This window comes from Bombus vancouverensis, unplaced genomic scaffold, assembly GCF_051014615.1.
Source record: "Bombus vancouverensis nearcticus unplaced genomic scaffold, iyBomVanc1_principal scaffold0030, whole genome shotgun sequence".
Taxonomy (NCBI): domain Eukaryota; kingdom Metazoa; phylum Arthropoda; class Insecta; order Hymenoptera; family Apidae; genus Bombus; species Bombus vancouverensis.
In genome coordinates this window covers 1,000,553-1,015,639 of record NW_027468921.1, presented here as the reverse complement: position 1 = coordinate 1,015,639, position 15,087 = coordinate 1,000,553, and the positions used below count along the sequence as shown (strand labels likewise).

Below are 15,087 nucleotides of genomic sequence, written 5' to 3'. Positions count from 1 at the left end.
CGTCACCTCCATGGCCTCCTCCCGGCCATCCGCCGCTGCTGTCGGTTCGGCGGCGCTTCCTGGTGTCCGTACCGCGGCGGCTGCTGCTGCTGCTGCTGCTGCTACCGCTGCTGGTTGGCGGGTCGGTCTCCTCCTCTTGACCTTCGGGGGATTGCATGCCTCTCCGCCCATCCTGTGATTCGCGGGTGCCCCGAGCGATTCGCACAGCGGACACTTGGGAGCGGAGGCGGGACAGCCTCTGGCGCGGTGTCCGCTCCCGCCGCACCTGTAGCACAGGTGCCCTCGGTCTTCGCCGGATACGCACGTGGCGCGCACGTGCCCCAGTTCCAGGCACCTGAAGCACTGCAACGGGCGCTTCGGCACGGCCCTTATCCTCGCCGTTGACCAGCCCAGGGCTATCTTCTCCGCCTGGGCCAGCTTGCGGGCTCCTGCCGCCGGGCACTTGATCCATGCGGAGCCGAGGCCGCCTCTGGTGGCGCCGATCTCGCCCACCTGCACCTCCGCGCTGCCGCATCCCGCCGCCGAGGCCAGTGCTCTCCGCAGCTCCTCCTTCTTGACCGAGATGTCTATCCCGGTCACGCGTAGCTCCGCCATCCTGGTCGGGGTGGCGATTCTCACCGCCGTCGGGTCCAGGGTCTCGGCCAGCCGCGACGCCAGTAGCGTCGCCTTTCCCCTGTCCTTGTCGCCGGGGACTTGTATTATAATGGCGCCCGTCATCGCCTTCTTCATCTCCAGGCGCTCCGTCCCGAGCTCCGACAGCGGAATCCTCGTTCTCGCTGCCTCCAGGACGTCGGCGTACGACATCCTCGCTCCCTCGTTTAACGTCAGGGTCACCGCGGATGTTCGCGGTGCGCGAGGGGGCGTGACCACCTTGGGTGCCCGCGGTGGTCCTCTCTGCGTCGCGGGGGCGCTCGCCTTCGGTGCGCCCGTCGTGTCGCCGCCCGGCTGGGGTTGCTCCTGCCGCCGTACCCGCGTCGGTGGTGGCGCGGTCGACCCTTTCCTCGCCGCCTCTGCTCCGGCGGCGGCGGCGACGGCTGCCTTCGTCCCGTTCGCCGTCTTCCTGTTTCTCCTCCTCTTCCTCTTCGTTTCCACCAGCTCCCATCCGCCGTCCTCCCGTTCCCTTCGGGTCGGCGTCGGCTGGGCCGCGGGAGGGGCGACGGGGCGGTCCCCGCTGGGTCGTCCTTCGGGGGTGCGTTGCCGTCGTGCGTCCCCGAATCGTTCCTCGATTGTCCGGAGAATGGAGGGTCCCAATTCTCGGACCGCTCTTTCCAGGGCGTCCAGCCGCGTCCTGTCGTTTCCGCCCTCCCACTGCGCGCGGACGTATTCGGGCGCCGCGTTGGCGCATCGTGGGCACTCGTTGACGTGGGCAGCCAGTCTCCTCAATTCCTGGCGGAGGGCTGCGTTCTCCCCCTCCAGCATGGACAGCCTCGCGTCCACGTCGTCGCCGGCGCCTCGCGCTGGCCTCGCCCTCCTTGCGGATTCCTCGTTCCACGCGGCGGTGATATAACTCGCCGCGTTTTTAAGGGATCTGATGTAGGTCCCCTTCAAGTTCGACGACGTCGTCGCGACGTGCATTATCTCCGACACGTGCATCGTCAAACCTGCGCTGATTTCGGCCGGGGAGCTCGTCTTCATCTGCACCTCCAACTCCTCCGACACCTCCGGTGTTGTCGTGGCTCCCGTTCTCTTCCTCTTGCACCTGGACGTCATCGAAGCCAGCGACGAGCGCGAGGCGAACGAGGCGACCGACTCCTCGTCGTCGGACCTCGCCCGCCCCCGCGATCCCCCGGCCAACGGTGTCGTGCCGTCGTCCATCGTGGTCGGCGCGAGAAAAACGTACTCGGACCTGTTCGCGGCTCTCGGCGAACGTCTCGTCGCCTTCCTCGGAGGCTCCTCCGCGGTCTCCGTCCTGTCATCCTCTGGATGTCCTCCTGTGGTTATCCTCCTCCTCTCTCCTGCTGTTCCGTCGCCAGTCGTATAAACGCGTCCGGGGGCCTGACGGTCCACCCTCGAACGGCCGTGGTCGCGAGATATCGACGCAGCGGGGCCCACTTCACTACCCACGACTGCGCCGGTACTGGGGTATCCCTCCCCTGCACCGTAAACGTTGTCATTTATCTTCTCCATGTCCATATTTCTTTGTTTGTTTGTTTGTTCTTTTGTCTTCGCCAATGTAATCGACAAAGTCTCCGTCCTGGAGCCACTCGCTCTTTCGCGCGCTGCCCCTGTCGAATGCGGACCAGGGCGACAGGTGTGCCGCGCGAGATGGTAAGGTAAGTGGTCTGTTCCACCGCGGGTAACTACTTCCACCGTGGGTAACTCGTTCCACCTTCGGTAACTAGTTCCGACGTCGGTAACTTGTTCCGCCGTCGGTAACGTAGTTCTCGCATCTACCGCACTAGCACTACACTGTAGTTCACTGGCCTCCCGCGAGACGCCTCGGCGGCGCAACCGTCGCGCGTCACTACGATGGCCGCCAAGATGGCCGCCAAGATGGCTGCCTCTTCCCTCGTGGCAACACCGACACTTTTAACTCTAATAACAGTTTTAATTCATCGATTTCCACCAAACTTTTTGCACACGCCTATTCCTCACCACTAGCACTTCACTTTCACGCTAATCCTTCCACTGCACTCTTCGATTTTTCCACATATTTCGGTCACGGAATACGGAGCGACGCGCACGTGTCCGTCCTACTTGCCGCCATATTGGAACTCCAACCTAACCCCAACCTAACCCCAACCTAACCCCAACCTAACCCCAACCTAACCCCAACCTAACCCCAACCTAACCCCAACCTAACCCCAACCTAACCCCAACCTAACCCCAACCTAACCCCAACCTAACCCCAACCTAACCCCACACAACGATTACATCGATCGGTACAATAATTCGCAACCCTACTGACCGCATTCGGTATCAAAGACACGTTTGTCTAATTTGGAACGAAAGAAACAATATGAGGCTACTACGGAAAGGGAGCCCCAATAATCAGACGATGGAAGAAAACCCGCGGCGCGCCCGGAACGAACGAAATCACGATCTCTCGAAAGAACTGACAAACCTACATAACGTACGCCCGTGCACCGGATAACCCTAAGGTTCAGCGGAAAGCCCAAGCATTGACCTTCGCCCGATTCCTGTCACGTCGTCTGGATCTTATCACGGTCGATGGCACCAACTGATGATACTAGCGATCTAGCAAATAGGCCTTCGATTTAACACACTCCAACTGAGCAAGTGAGGGCCCGGGGAGGGACCGCTGAACAGGATTACAAAGGCAAGGCCCCAACTGAACAGTGGGGTCCACCCCCGCGGGTTCGCCACTTGAACAGAATTACGGAGGACGTGAAAAGCAGGTCTCTGCCCGAGTACCGAAGTACCAATCGGACAGTATTGCGGATCGCAGGCATCACCAGTCCGATGACAACTCCCGTGATTCGAGGCAAACGACGAGCAGTCGTCGAGTAGTCATCAAGACAGAGGTGTGCTTGGGGCGACTTACGAATCCAAAGAGTTGGCCAGTGCACGTTGACCCGCACGTACCCGGAATACGCGCGAGCGAGTACGTCACGCTACGGTTTGAAAGAACTGAGCGACCGTGAACCGATAAATCGTGGGAACAATTTTTTCAATATGGTAAGCGAGGAGATCACGAGAGACGAGATTTTTATTTTTCGTTCCAAGATAGATAAGTATCTTTGTACAGAATGAGCTCACAATGCACATGACATAGGCATCTATCTTATGATTAATTAAGGCTAAAACGCTCGCATCCCACGGTGTCCCGCGATGTCCCACGATGTCCCACGATGTCCCACGGCGCCCCCGCGGGGGGGTCTTAGTCCGGTCTAGATCACCAAAACTATTTTCGATGATCAAGACCAGACTATATTGAAGTAGTTTTTAGCTTGATATCGTTTCTCAAATGATAATACTAATATTCAAAATAGTACTTGGTGTATTATTATTTGGGAAACGATACCAATTACCGGGACCCACCACGAGGAGGTAACTACGCTCGGGTTCCATTTACATAAACAGTTTTTAAGCATTGGAAGCAGAGATGTAAAATTATTTTATAATAAAGCGATACTGTAACGGCGATATTGTTTTGCCGATTTAATACGATATCCATTTTTATCATTTCAATAGTTTCTGCAAACTAAGACTAAATTCACACTTCTTTAATACTAGTTTCGACTATCACTTAGTTTGAACAGAATCCTCTTAGAGGCTTTTGGTGTTCCAAACGGGACTGGTGCGTAGTTCTTAGCTTGGCATCGTTTTCCAAAGATTAATCAGCTGATTAATTTTTGGAAAAGGATGCCAATTACCAGGTCTCACCACGAGGAGGTGACTACGCACGAGACCCGCCCATGGGTTATGTAACACTACACATTCGATCTCGACATTCAACCTGTTGGCACAATGTCGAGTTTTGACTCTACTTAACCATGGGCCTGCGTATGGAAATAGTTGTTTCGTAGCCTAACTGCGAAACACATATCTCCAACGCAGCGCTTACATGAATCTTTACAAACGTAGAACAAAGCCTACGTAACGCAACATCCATCTCCCACACAACGATTACATCGATCAGTACAAATATCGTACTATAATTCGCATCCCTACTGGCATCATTCGGTATCAAACACACATTTGTCTAACTTGGAATGAAAGGAAGAAAATGTAGCTACTGACACTGTACATACCATTTCGTGTCTCGCAGAAGACACATACGAGTCGCTGTACTAAACTAGTTATCGTTCTATTTGTGCGACACTGTAAGATATTGAAGATACTGAAAAGTTATAAACTCTAACGTATTCTCTATAAGTATCCCTTAAAAATGGGAAAACAAGAAAATGCCCGATGAATCAGATGATAAAGGAATAAAAAAAAAAAAATAAAAAAATAAAAAAAAAATCGCGCCGCGCCCGAAACGAACGAGATCGCGATCTCTCGAAAGAACTAACAAACCTACGCGACGTACTCCCGTACACGAGATAACCCCGAAGTTCGGCGGAAAGCCCAAGAATTGACCGTAACTCGATTCCTGTTTCGCCGTTCGAAACTTACACGAGTCGCGGTCGATGGCGCCGACCAATGATGCTAGTGATCCACGGGTAATTCAGCCGTGGATCCCGCACATAGGCCAGCAACTTAACACACTCCAACTGAACATGTGGAATCCGGGGATGGACCGCTGAACAGGATTACGAAGGCAAGAGTCCATCGGCGTCCAACGTTGTCCAACGGTGTCCAACGGTCTCCAACGATGTCCAACCTTGTCCAACCTTGTCCAACGTTGTCCATCGGTGTCCAACGGTGTCCAAAGGTGTCCAACGGTGTCCAACGGTGTCCAACGGTGTCCAACGGTGTCCAACGGTGTCCAACGGTGTCCAACGGTGTCCAACGGTGTCCAACGGTGTCCAACGGTGTCCAACAGTGTCCAACGGTGTCCAACGGTGTCCAACGGTGTCCAACGGTGTCCATCGATGTCCAACGGTGTCCAACGGTGTCCAACGATGTCCCACGGCGTCCAACGATGTCCCACGGCGTCCCACCGTGTCCAACGGCGTCCCACCGTGTCCAACGGCGTCCCACGGTGTCCAACGGCGTCTCACGTTGCAGTCCAGTTTAGATTATCCAAAATTCTCTTCGTGTCTTTTCGTAATCCAAACTGGACTGTATTAGCGTGATTCTTATCTTGGTATCGAATTATTGTACAATGTTTGTACTTATCGATGTAGTGGTTTTCCAAAAGTTAATCCACTGATGAATCTGCGAAAACGATTACATCCATCAGTACAAGCATTGCACAATAATTCGCAACCGTACTGGCAACATTCGGTATCAATGATACATTTGTCTAACTTGGAACGAAAGAATGGAAATGAAACTATTGACACTGTATATACAATTTAGGATCTTGCAGAAGAGACATACGACTCGTTGTACTAAACTTATGAAAATATCGAAAAGTTATATACTCCAACGTTACCGCAATATGCTTCTTTTAAAAATGGGGAAACCGGAAGAAGCCTGAACAATCAGACAATGGAAGAAAAATCATTTCGGTATCTAGCATAAATATTTAATATGCTATGAAATGTTCATGTATGTAATTGAAATCTACTTTCTGCTAGTTGATAAATTTGAAACAAACTCATTTACTTGATGTGGTATATGAAAGAAACAGGTATCTTTAAAACGAGAACATTTTATACATGAAAAATAAACTACTAATAATGGTTAATTATAGATCAAATTACTATTGATTAAATTTTAGCAAATATAGAGAATCATTTGTATCTTTTTAATCGAAACTAGGGTTACGTTGAAAAATAGAATTTTAAGTAATTGAATTTAATCTGAATTAAAAAAAAAAAAAATTCAATATGACATTCGAATATTTATAAAATTCTATATTACTGTTAAAAGATTGAAAATATCGCAGTCGAAAAAATGTTAAAAGTCATAGTTCTAAGAACGAACAATCACCAGCGCTGATTCCAATTGCAATGAATTAAATTTTAAAAAATATTTTAAGCCTTCATAGCAACATTAAGATATTTCATTATAATACTTTGTTGTGCATGAAATCGCTCACAGTTTCATATATGTAAATCTATATATAATATATGTCGGATCACGATTCGAATTTTGGGCGCGCGACGACTCTTCATGTGGACTAGCCATCGTTTCACAAAGCCGAGATTTTATTTACACGTATATACAGGTCTATCACTAAGCTTAACAAATAATAAGTACAACTAATAATAAGTCTAACAAACACTAAGCCTAATGAATAATACGATCTACGAATAATTAAATTAAATAATACTATTAGCAATGTTTGAGTTCAAACGAATCCACGGTCACCGGGATAACTCCTTACTAAGCGAAACTAACTTAGACGCAAATGCGATCGTCGAAAATGCTCGATGTATCACTCTCCAAGGCAATCGCAAGAATGCCAGCCTCGTGGAGATTTTTCTCCCTGTACCATTGCATTTTGTTTTCTATACCCGTTTGGAAGCATCGAGAAGGTTCCAAACGCCGTTGCTAGGCACACTCGTTGGAAGCATCGAGAAAGTTCCAAACGCCGTTGCTAGGCAGTTTCTGCCTGGAGTTTTGATTACTAATACAATGTATGTCCCATTGCATCGGCACCTCCGAGGCAACATCACACGTGGCTAGGCCCGCTCTCGAGGCCGCATGCCGCCACAACCACATTTCTCGGAAAACACATACAACCACTCCAGACCTCCGTTAGATAAAACATCCATCCCGTGACCGTGGCTACGTTCAGCGACCGATTGTCACCTCGAACCCAATCTCGCTTATTACAAATCTTAAGCAATTACAACTATAATAAAATCTAGGCTAAGGTACTAGAGGATGTTCCCAAAATTTCCAAGGAAAGGCTTCGGCTTTCCTTTCATCTCCGACATATACATTCGTAATAAAGTTTTGTATTTTAGCAGTTATGGTAACGTTAACGCTGACCAAGAAACATGTCTTATAGCAGTATTTTCAGTAATAAACGTGGTAAGAGGGGGCGCTGAAAAGGAAACAAAGCAGTAGCCAGAAGGGCTACTAAAATTCAATCGTATTCCACTCTATATAAACCCGATCAACACGCCGAGAGTGGAACTGAATATTCTTGTTTCGCAACACTAATTTACTACTAATATTTATGAAGCAGAAAATTTTCAAAATCAAACCGCGATGAGTGCTTCGTTATATCTGCAATATCGATAATCTACCATTAAAAAAAAAAAAATTAAGCCTGAAAATTCCCGATATTTGATACGCAACGCTAATAAGTATAAATCTACGCACTCGTATTTTAGCAATACGCAACACTAATAGCGAGAGATCGAAGTGCAACAATTTAAGAGGTTGCTGATGAACGATCACACTTGCACAGCTCTTGCAGCTGAACGTGTGATCCAGGAACAGTGTCCGACAATTGCAGTCGGGGGGTTAGGGCAGTTTGTGAACGCAACACTACTTAACAAAACGCGATCATTTATTATCGCAACGCTAAAAGGAAAAATAAGCAGAACTCGCGATGGAACAATATCGCAACGCTAACTCTTATAGTGAATTTAATAAAAATTACTATTTACTATATAAAAAAGCTACTTTAAATATTCTGGTATTGCTACTTGCAATACTATAAAATTAATTAAAAATTAACATATTTATAATCTAATTATTATTATTGGACGACGTTCTAATAATCGCCGACTCAATAGATCAAGCTCTAGAAAGGTTGCACACTGTACTAAACACTCTCGTAAACGCCGGATTCTCCTTTAACTTTGCAAAATGTTCCTTTTTAAAGACATCGGTACTCTATTTGGGATATGTAATTCGTAACGGAGAAGTCCGTCCAAACCCGGGTAAAATACAAGCCTTGAGTTCTTTACCTGCACCGTCAACCGTCACACAACTCAGACAATTCATAGGTTTGGCCTCTTACTTCCGAAACTTCATTCCCAAATTCTCACAAGTAATGAAACCCCTGTACGCACTCACCTCGAGTAACAAGAATATAACTTGGACGGACCGGCACGAACAGATAAGACAAAAGGTAATTTCCGTCCTGACTGACGCGCCGGTGCTAATGATATTTGACCCCAATTACCCAATAGAACTACATACGGATGCTAGCTCGGAAGGATATGGGGCCATTTTAATGCACAGGGTTGAAGGTAAAAATCGAGTAGTGGAATATTACAGCAAAAGAACTAGCCCTGCAGAATCTAGGTATCATTCCTACGAATTAGAAACGCTAGCAGTCGTAAACGCCGTCAAGCACTTCCGTCATTACTTACACGGACGAGAATTTCTTGTTGTCACCGACTGCAACTCCCTGAAAGCATCCCGCAATAAGGTACACTTGAACGACAGGGTTTACAGGTGGTGGGCTTACCTGCAAACTTTTACCTTTGACATTATGTACCGGGAGGGTAAACGAATGACCCACGTAGATTTCTTTTCGCGAAATCCCGTAGACTTAGATCGCGGTACGTTCAGCAAAATTGCAGAGAAAGAAATTAACCTAACCGAAATCTCCGACGATTGGCTACTAGCGGAACAACGTCGCGACCCACAAATTTCTGAGATCGTCAATAAATTACAGAACGAAGAGCTCGCGGAAGACGTCGCGAATACGTATGAGTTACGGTCCGGCACTCTTCATCGTAGAATACAGAGAAAAGGAAGGTCTCTCTGCCTGCCCATCGTGCCGAGGGGGTTTAGGTGGTCTGTTATTAACCATGTGCACCAGTCCATTATGCACTTAGGTTGGGATAAAACGCTTGAGAAACTGTACGAGTATTATTGGTTCGAAGGAATGGCGAAGTATGTTCGCAAATTCGTAGAGAACTGTCATGCTTGTCGAGTTTCAAAGGCAAGTTCGGGTCGAGTACAAGCCGAATTACACCTCATACCTAAGACCAGCATACCTTGGCACGCGGTTCATATGGACATAACGGGCAAACTAAGCGGTAAGAACGATTCGAAGGAATACGTCATTGTGTTGGTCGACGCCTTCACCAAGTTCGTATACTTGCATCATACCCGTAAGATAGATTCCATTAACACCATTAAAGCGCTTAAGTCCGCTATATTTTTGTTCGGCAGTCCCTGCCGGGTAATAGCGGATCAGGGAAGATGTTTTACGGGCAAAGAATTTCGAGACTTTTGTCAAGATAAATACATTAAACTCCATTTAATTGCGACCGTAGCTAGTAGGGCCAACGGACAGGTAGAGCGTGTTATGAGTACGCTAAAAAACATGTTCACAACAATAGAAACCACTGGGCGGTCCTGGCAGGACGCGATCGGGGAAATACAACTGGCCTTAAATTGTACCACCAACCGCGTGACTAAGTCAAGCCCGTTGGAACTACTAATCGGTAGAACAGCGAGACCCTACGGCTTATCCCTACCCGACAATATCGAAGAAAGAGAAGTAAATATCTCCCATGTAAGACAGCAGGAGATAAAGAATATAGAAGCAAGCGCCAAATACGATAAAGATAAGTTCGATGAAAACAAAGCTAAAATAACTAGGTTCAACCTTGGCGATTTCGTGTTACGCAAAAACGAGGAAAGGAACCAGACGAAGTTAGATCCGAAATTCAGGAGTTCGTTCGAGATAGCAGAGATTTTGGAAGGAGATAGGTATACCTTAAAAACTCTAGACGGAAAACGATCATATAAGGACAGACATGACAGACTGAGAAAGATGCCGGAAGGCTGCGTCCCTGCTGAGTTGGACGTCTGCGGTGATGACGACGACGGTGATAATATCGATGCAAGTACACCGACCTCAGAGGATCACTAACATTGCGTTGTAGTTGTAGTATATATCCACAGTGACGTTTTGCACATACGCAATATATCCACTGTGATGTCTCGTATATCTGTAATATATCCACAGTGACGTTTTGCACATACGCAATATATCCACTGTGATGTCTCATGTATCTGTAATATATCCACAGTGACGTTTTGCACATACGCAATATATCCACTGTGATGTCTCATACATCTGTAACATACCCACAGTGATACACCCAACGCAGTAACATGATCCAACAAACTGAGACTCTTCGGTGTACGCAATCGAAATGATCTGCCGTGTCATTACGGTCTGACTGGTAACTCACAGAATGCAACTAGCTCTTTAAACACAAATTATAGCGCTACTAATTCGAGCCCTCTTTCATTTCCTTGCATGTCAAACCTCCGAACAAAACCTCGTTGTTGAAATGGACCCTTGACTTTCTTGGACACTTAGTTAAATTGTAAATAATGTCAGTTGCATCGAAGCTAATGTAAGAAAACACGATATTTTAGCCACACACGAGGACGTGTGATAGTCAGGATGGCCGTGTCGGAGATGAAAGGACACCGGAACCTTCGGATAGCCCCGCAACATTGCAATCTAAAGTCTACTATAACTGTAACTAAACTATTGTAGTTATTCAATCCGATTGTAATTGTTCAAGATTAGTGACGGTGAGCTTTGGCTCGAGGCGACAATCTGTCGCCCAACGTAGCCGCGGTCAAGGGATGAACGCTTTGCCCAACAAACATATGGAATAATTCTATAGCTCTCCTTAAAAGAGATATTCGTGGCGACACGCGACAGTAAACATTCCAACGGTTTCTGTCCCGTAGCTCGCCACACGCAGACCCTATTCTTCGAGTACGATGATTGCCAGATGTCGATGCGTCTCCGCAGTACATGTTCGGCTAGCCCGAGGGCCCGTAATAAATCTTAAGGTTTGGTTAACTAAAGTCCTTCAAACAGACAAACAGTCTTTGTCCCAGCTACGGGAAGATAGGGGAGACATATTTTTTAACGAACGGCGTCTCCCACTAGCAACTTTCCCTCGAGGGCGGCTAGCATCTTTTTCTAACCACCGATATGGAGATTGACCAATTAGCAGCAACGTCAATTTCCCTTACTTCCTAAACGAAGGCTTTCCTCGACGAATCCGATGATCTCGTGTCCTTAGACACACCCCAATATAGTTTTCCTCTGTGGAATCATCGGGACGGGACGCGCATTCTTTGCCGCGCTCCCGTCGACTAAAGAGTAACGTCTTTACGCTCAGCAATTATCGTTTACGAGTCAGACTTAGATTCAGCGAGAACGCCTATCTGTCATCCCGTTGACCGCGGATTCGTTATTGAACCTGAGATCACTGTCACTAGTGTCGCGAACGTCTCACCGCCGTGATAGATTGTCAAACCTGTGTTATTCATACCTGTGTCAATAAATCGTATCTTCGTCACACCGCAACGATGGCTACCTTCAATGAAGACTCCTCAAACACCGACAACCCTATCCCCCCTGCTTCTCCGACATATATAATATGTTATGATTATGTTAGTTGTTATTTATTATATATATATTTTCCTTATCTCTCTCTTTTTTTTGTTTGTTTTTTTTATTAGTACCTAACATTGCTATTATGATGCTGTATTACATTGCATTGGCTATTATTTGTATGTGCGACGAATTTTTCAACATGGCCGCTCGCGTGTCTCTTTGGTATGGCGTTGGTTTAATGTCAACAGTAACGTGTTGTTGAAATAGCTAATTAATTGTTAATCATTATAATTTTATTTAGTAGTGTTTTTGTAATATTGTTTTGTATTTCATGATATTGTCTGTGTCAATATCGTGTGCTACTTTAATGTGATAGCATGGATTGTATTGTCACCGAATTTCAATAGTCATTGTTTTGATTATACGTGACTTGCATTTATGTAAGTCTTGTTTAATTTAGTTAATGTTTTGTGTATTGTGTTACCAGTTATTTTCGTGTAGCATAACTTTATTCCTCTGCACCGAGTTCAGTCATGTCTTGTTAATATTTAGTTAGTCTATCTTGATTAATTTCTAACCTATTTCTGTGTTTATTGACTTTTCTTATTTTCCCTATTAATTTATTATTGCATGTACTTGCTATTTGTTATTATTTTGTGTATGATATGAATTAGTTTCCTTATTAGTGATTAAATTTTATTTGTTAGATTGACATTGTAATTTCTAACCCATTTCTGTGTTTATTAACCTTTCTTATTTTCCCTATTAATTTATTATTGCTTGTACTTGCTATTTGTTATTATTTTATGCATGATATGAATTAGTTCCCTTATTAACGATTAAAATTTATTTGTTAGATTAACATTGTCTGTAATTCTTCAGATTCTGCTCTTTCGATGCTGCGTCACTTACCTGGATCGTTCCCACAACATCATCCGATTCTTTGATATGCCTTGGATACTTACTACGGCTGCCTTCTACTACGGCTGCCTTCAATCGTCTTATATCTGTGGTCATAAAGGTGGTGTTTAATTTATTTAATTCAATATGTGTATAATGCATTGTATGTGCGACCACTATTGGGCATTACAAAATAACATAACAATACTACGTAGATTAATGCATAACAAAATATCCTTTTACTCCGGTTATATTTATTACTAACTCTCAATTAATCTATCTTGATTATTTTCTAACAGCTTTCTATACTTTATCAGCTATTTTATTTCTTCTTATTAACCTGAGAAATTCATGCATGTACACTTCCTTGTATAGTGATTAATTGTTCACGAGGTAGGTTGTACTTTCATTGTTATTCGTTCAACTAACACGTTTTACGTTCAAACAGTAATTGGAGCACTCGTAATAAACCTTTTCTTTTCAAGTTTCCGCTATCTGTGTTATTCAACGAACAGTGCCATGCTTCCACAGTATTGTTATAACATTTAGTACTGTTGTATTTTGCATTAAGGCAATTGAAGTTAATTTGTTCATTTATTTTTCAGCTGGCTGTTGTACATGGTGTTCCGCAAACAGGGAACCATAACCTATTTTGCACGTAAACCTTCTCGTATGATGATTACTTGTTCACAAGGTAACTTTCACTTTCACTCTTTTAATTATTTATTGAATCAACACGTTTTATATTCAAACAATGATTGGAGTACACATGATAATTTTCTTTTTTTTCTTTTTAGGTGTTCGCTATCTGTATTATTCGACGAACAGTGTCACACCTCCTTTTGATTTATCCACAATATAGTTATAACATTTAGTAACCTTGTATTTTGCACTGAGACGATTGAAACTAATTTATTCACTTATTTTAGGTAGCTGTCGTACATTATGTACCACGAACAACGATCCATAACCTATACTTGCACGTACACTTTCTTGTATGTTGATCACTTGTTCACAAGGTAACTTTCACTTTCACTACTTAATTATTCATTGAGTTAACACGTTTTATATTTAAACAATAATTGAATCACATATAATAATTTTCCTTTTCTTTTCTTTTATGTTTTCGCTATCTGTGTCATTCGACGAACAGCACTGCAACATACACTACGGCACTACGTTGCCCACTGAAATCACTTTATTCATTGTTTATTTCGATTATGCGCTAGTTTTAACTTGTTTAAGTGCATCGTTCGCAGAATCCCATTTTTACTTCAATCTTGACGTTTTGGTTCTGCAAGATTTCTAGCACTTTGTGTGGTCCAGTATATTGATCGGAGAATTTTCCTTTACTAGGTTCTTTTAGTAAATATATCGAATCTCCTATTTTAAAATCTTGAGGGTTGATTCGTCGATCGTAATATTCCTTTGATCTTAGTTTGGATTTTATCAAATTTTCTCTTGCCATTCGTTGTACGGTGTAAATTTTATTGAACAGATCTTCGAGATATTCTGAGTATGTTGGTTCCATGTTCTCTTCGATTATTACTTCACCAGTAGGTTCTCTGGCTAGATGTCCAAAACTAATTCGTGCGGGGAGAATTTCGTTCCTTTCCTTCATTTTAGTTTTTATTTTGCGCCAAGACGCAAGTTTACTGACGTCGATCCAATTATCCAATTGCTTGCTAATAGCATTCAAAATACAAATTTTTGAAAGTGCCGCAGCCATATTAACCCAAAAATATTTTGTATATAGTATAGCGTGATACCATCTATATTTTCCTGGGGGAATCATAAGATCAGCACTACCTACTATGTTACCTACGTCAAATATTAGATGTAGTAACCAATAAAGTATTTTTAATCCAATTATAATCCAATGGCTAGTGTATTCAAGTTTTTATATATATCTTCAACTGGTGATTCCCTATTTTCTCCCTTTTGATTTCTCTGGGCTCGTTGAACTTGCGTTTCTTCAGCTTGAAAATGTTTAGAATCCTTTTCCTTAGTTACCCTTTTTCCTTCTTTATTTACTTTATTCACAACACCTTTATTTTTCTCTACCTTTTCAGGATGAATAGTTTCACTGGAAGTGCTTATTATAATTAAATTATTATTTATTTGTATGGAACGTTTAGGAATATTTTTGGTAGATTTGGAATTATTCTTTGAATTTTTATTACAAACCTTTTTGCTTATAGATTCTGTTTTGGATTTAGGGATAGCTATATTTTTATTTTCTATAGTGTGATCTTCCTTGCAATTTAATGATTTGGCTTTGAGTTCGATAAAGTTTCCTTCTGATGGTTTTATAGAAGTTT

The 15,087-nt window shown here is 44.3% G+C and overlaps 1 long non-coding RNA gene across 2 annotated transcripts; it reads left to right on the top strand.

Moving 5' to 3' along the window:
- The first annotated feature begins 12,038 nt into the window (after window positions 1-12,038).
- Window positions 12,039-14,641, top strand: LOC143304320 (uncharacterized). 2 transcript variants are annotated; one of them, XR_013061045.1, is made up of 5 exons: window positions 12,042-12,306; window positions 12,749-12,887; window positions 13,372-13,460; window positions 13,564-13,785; window positions 13,920-14,641. It is a non-coding gene; the product is annotated as an uncharacterized LOC143304320 (long non-coding RNA). The 2 variants fall into 2 exon arrangements; XR_013061044.1 differs by lacking the exon at window positions 13,920-14,641 and having other exon boundaries at window positions 12,039-12,306; window positions 13,564-13,736.
- The last annotated feature ends 446 nt before the right edge of the window (window positions 14,642-15,087 follow it).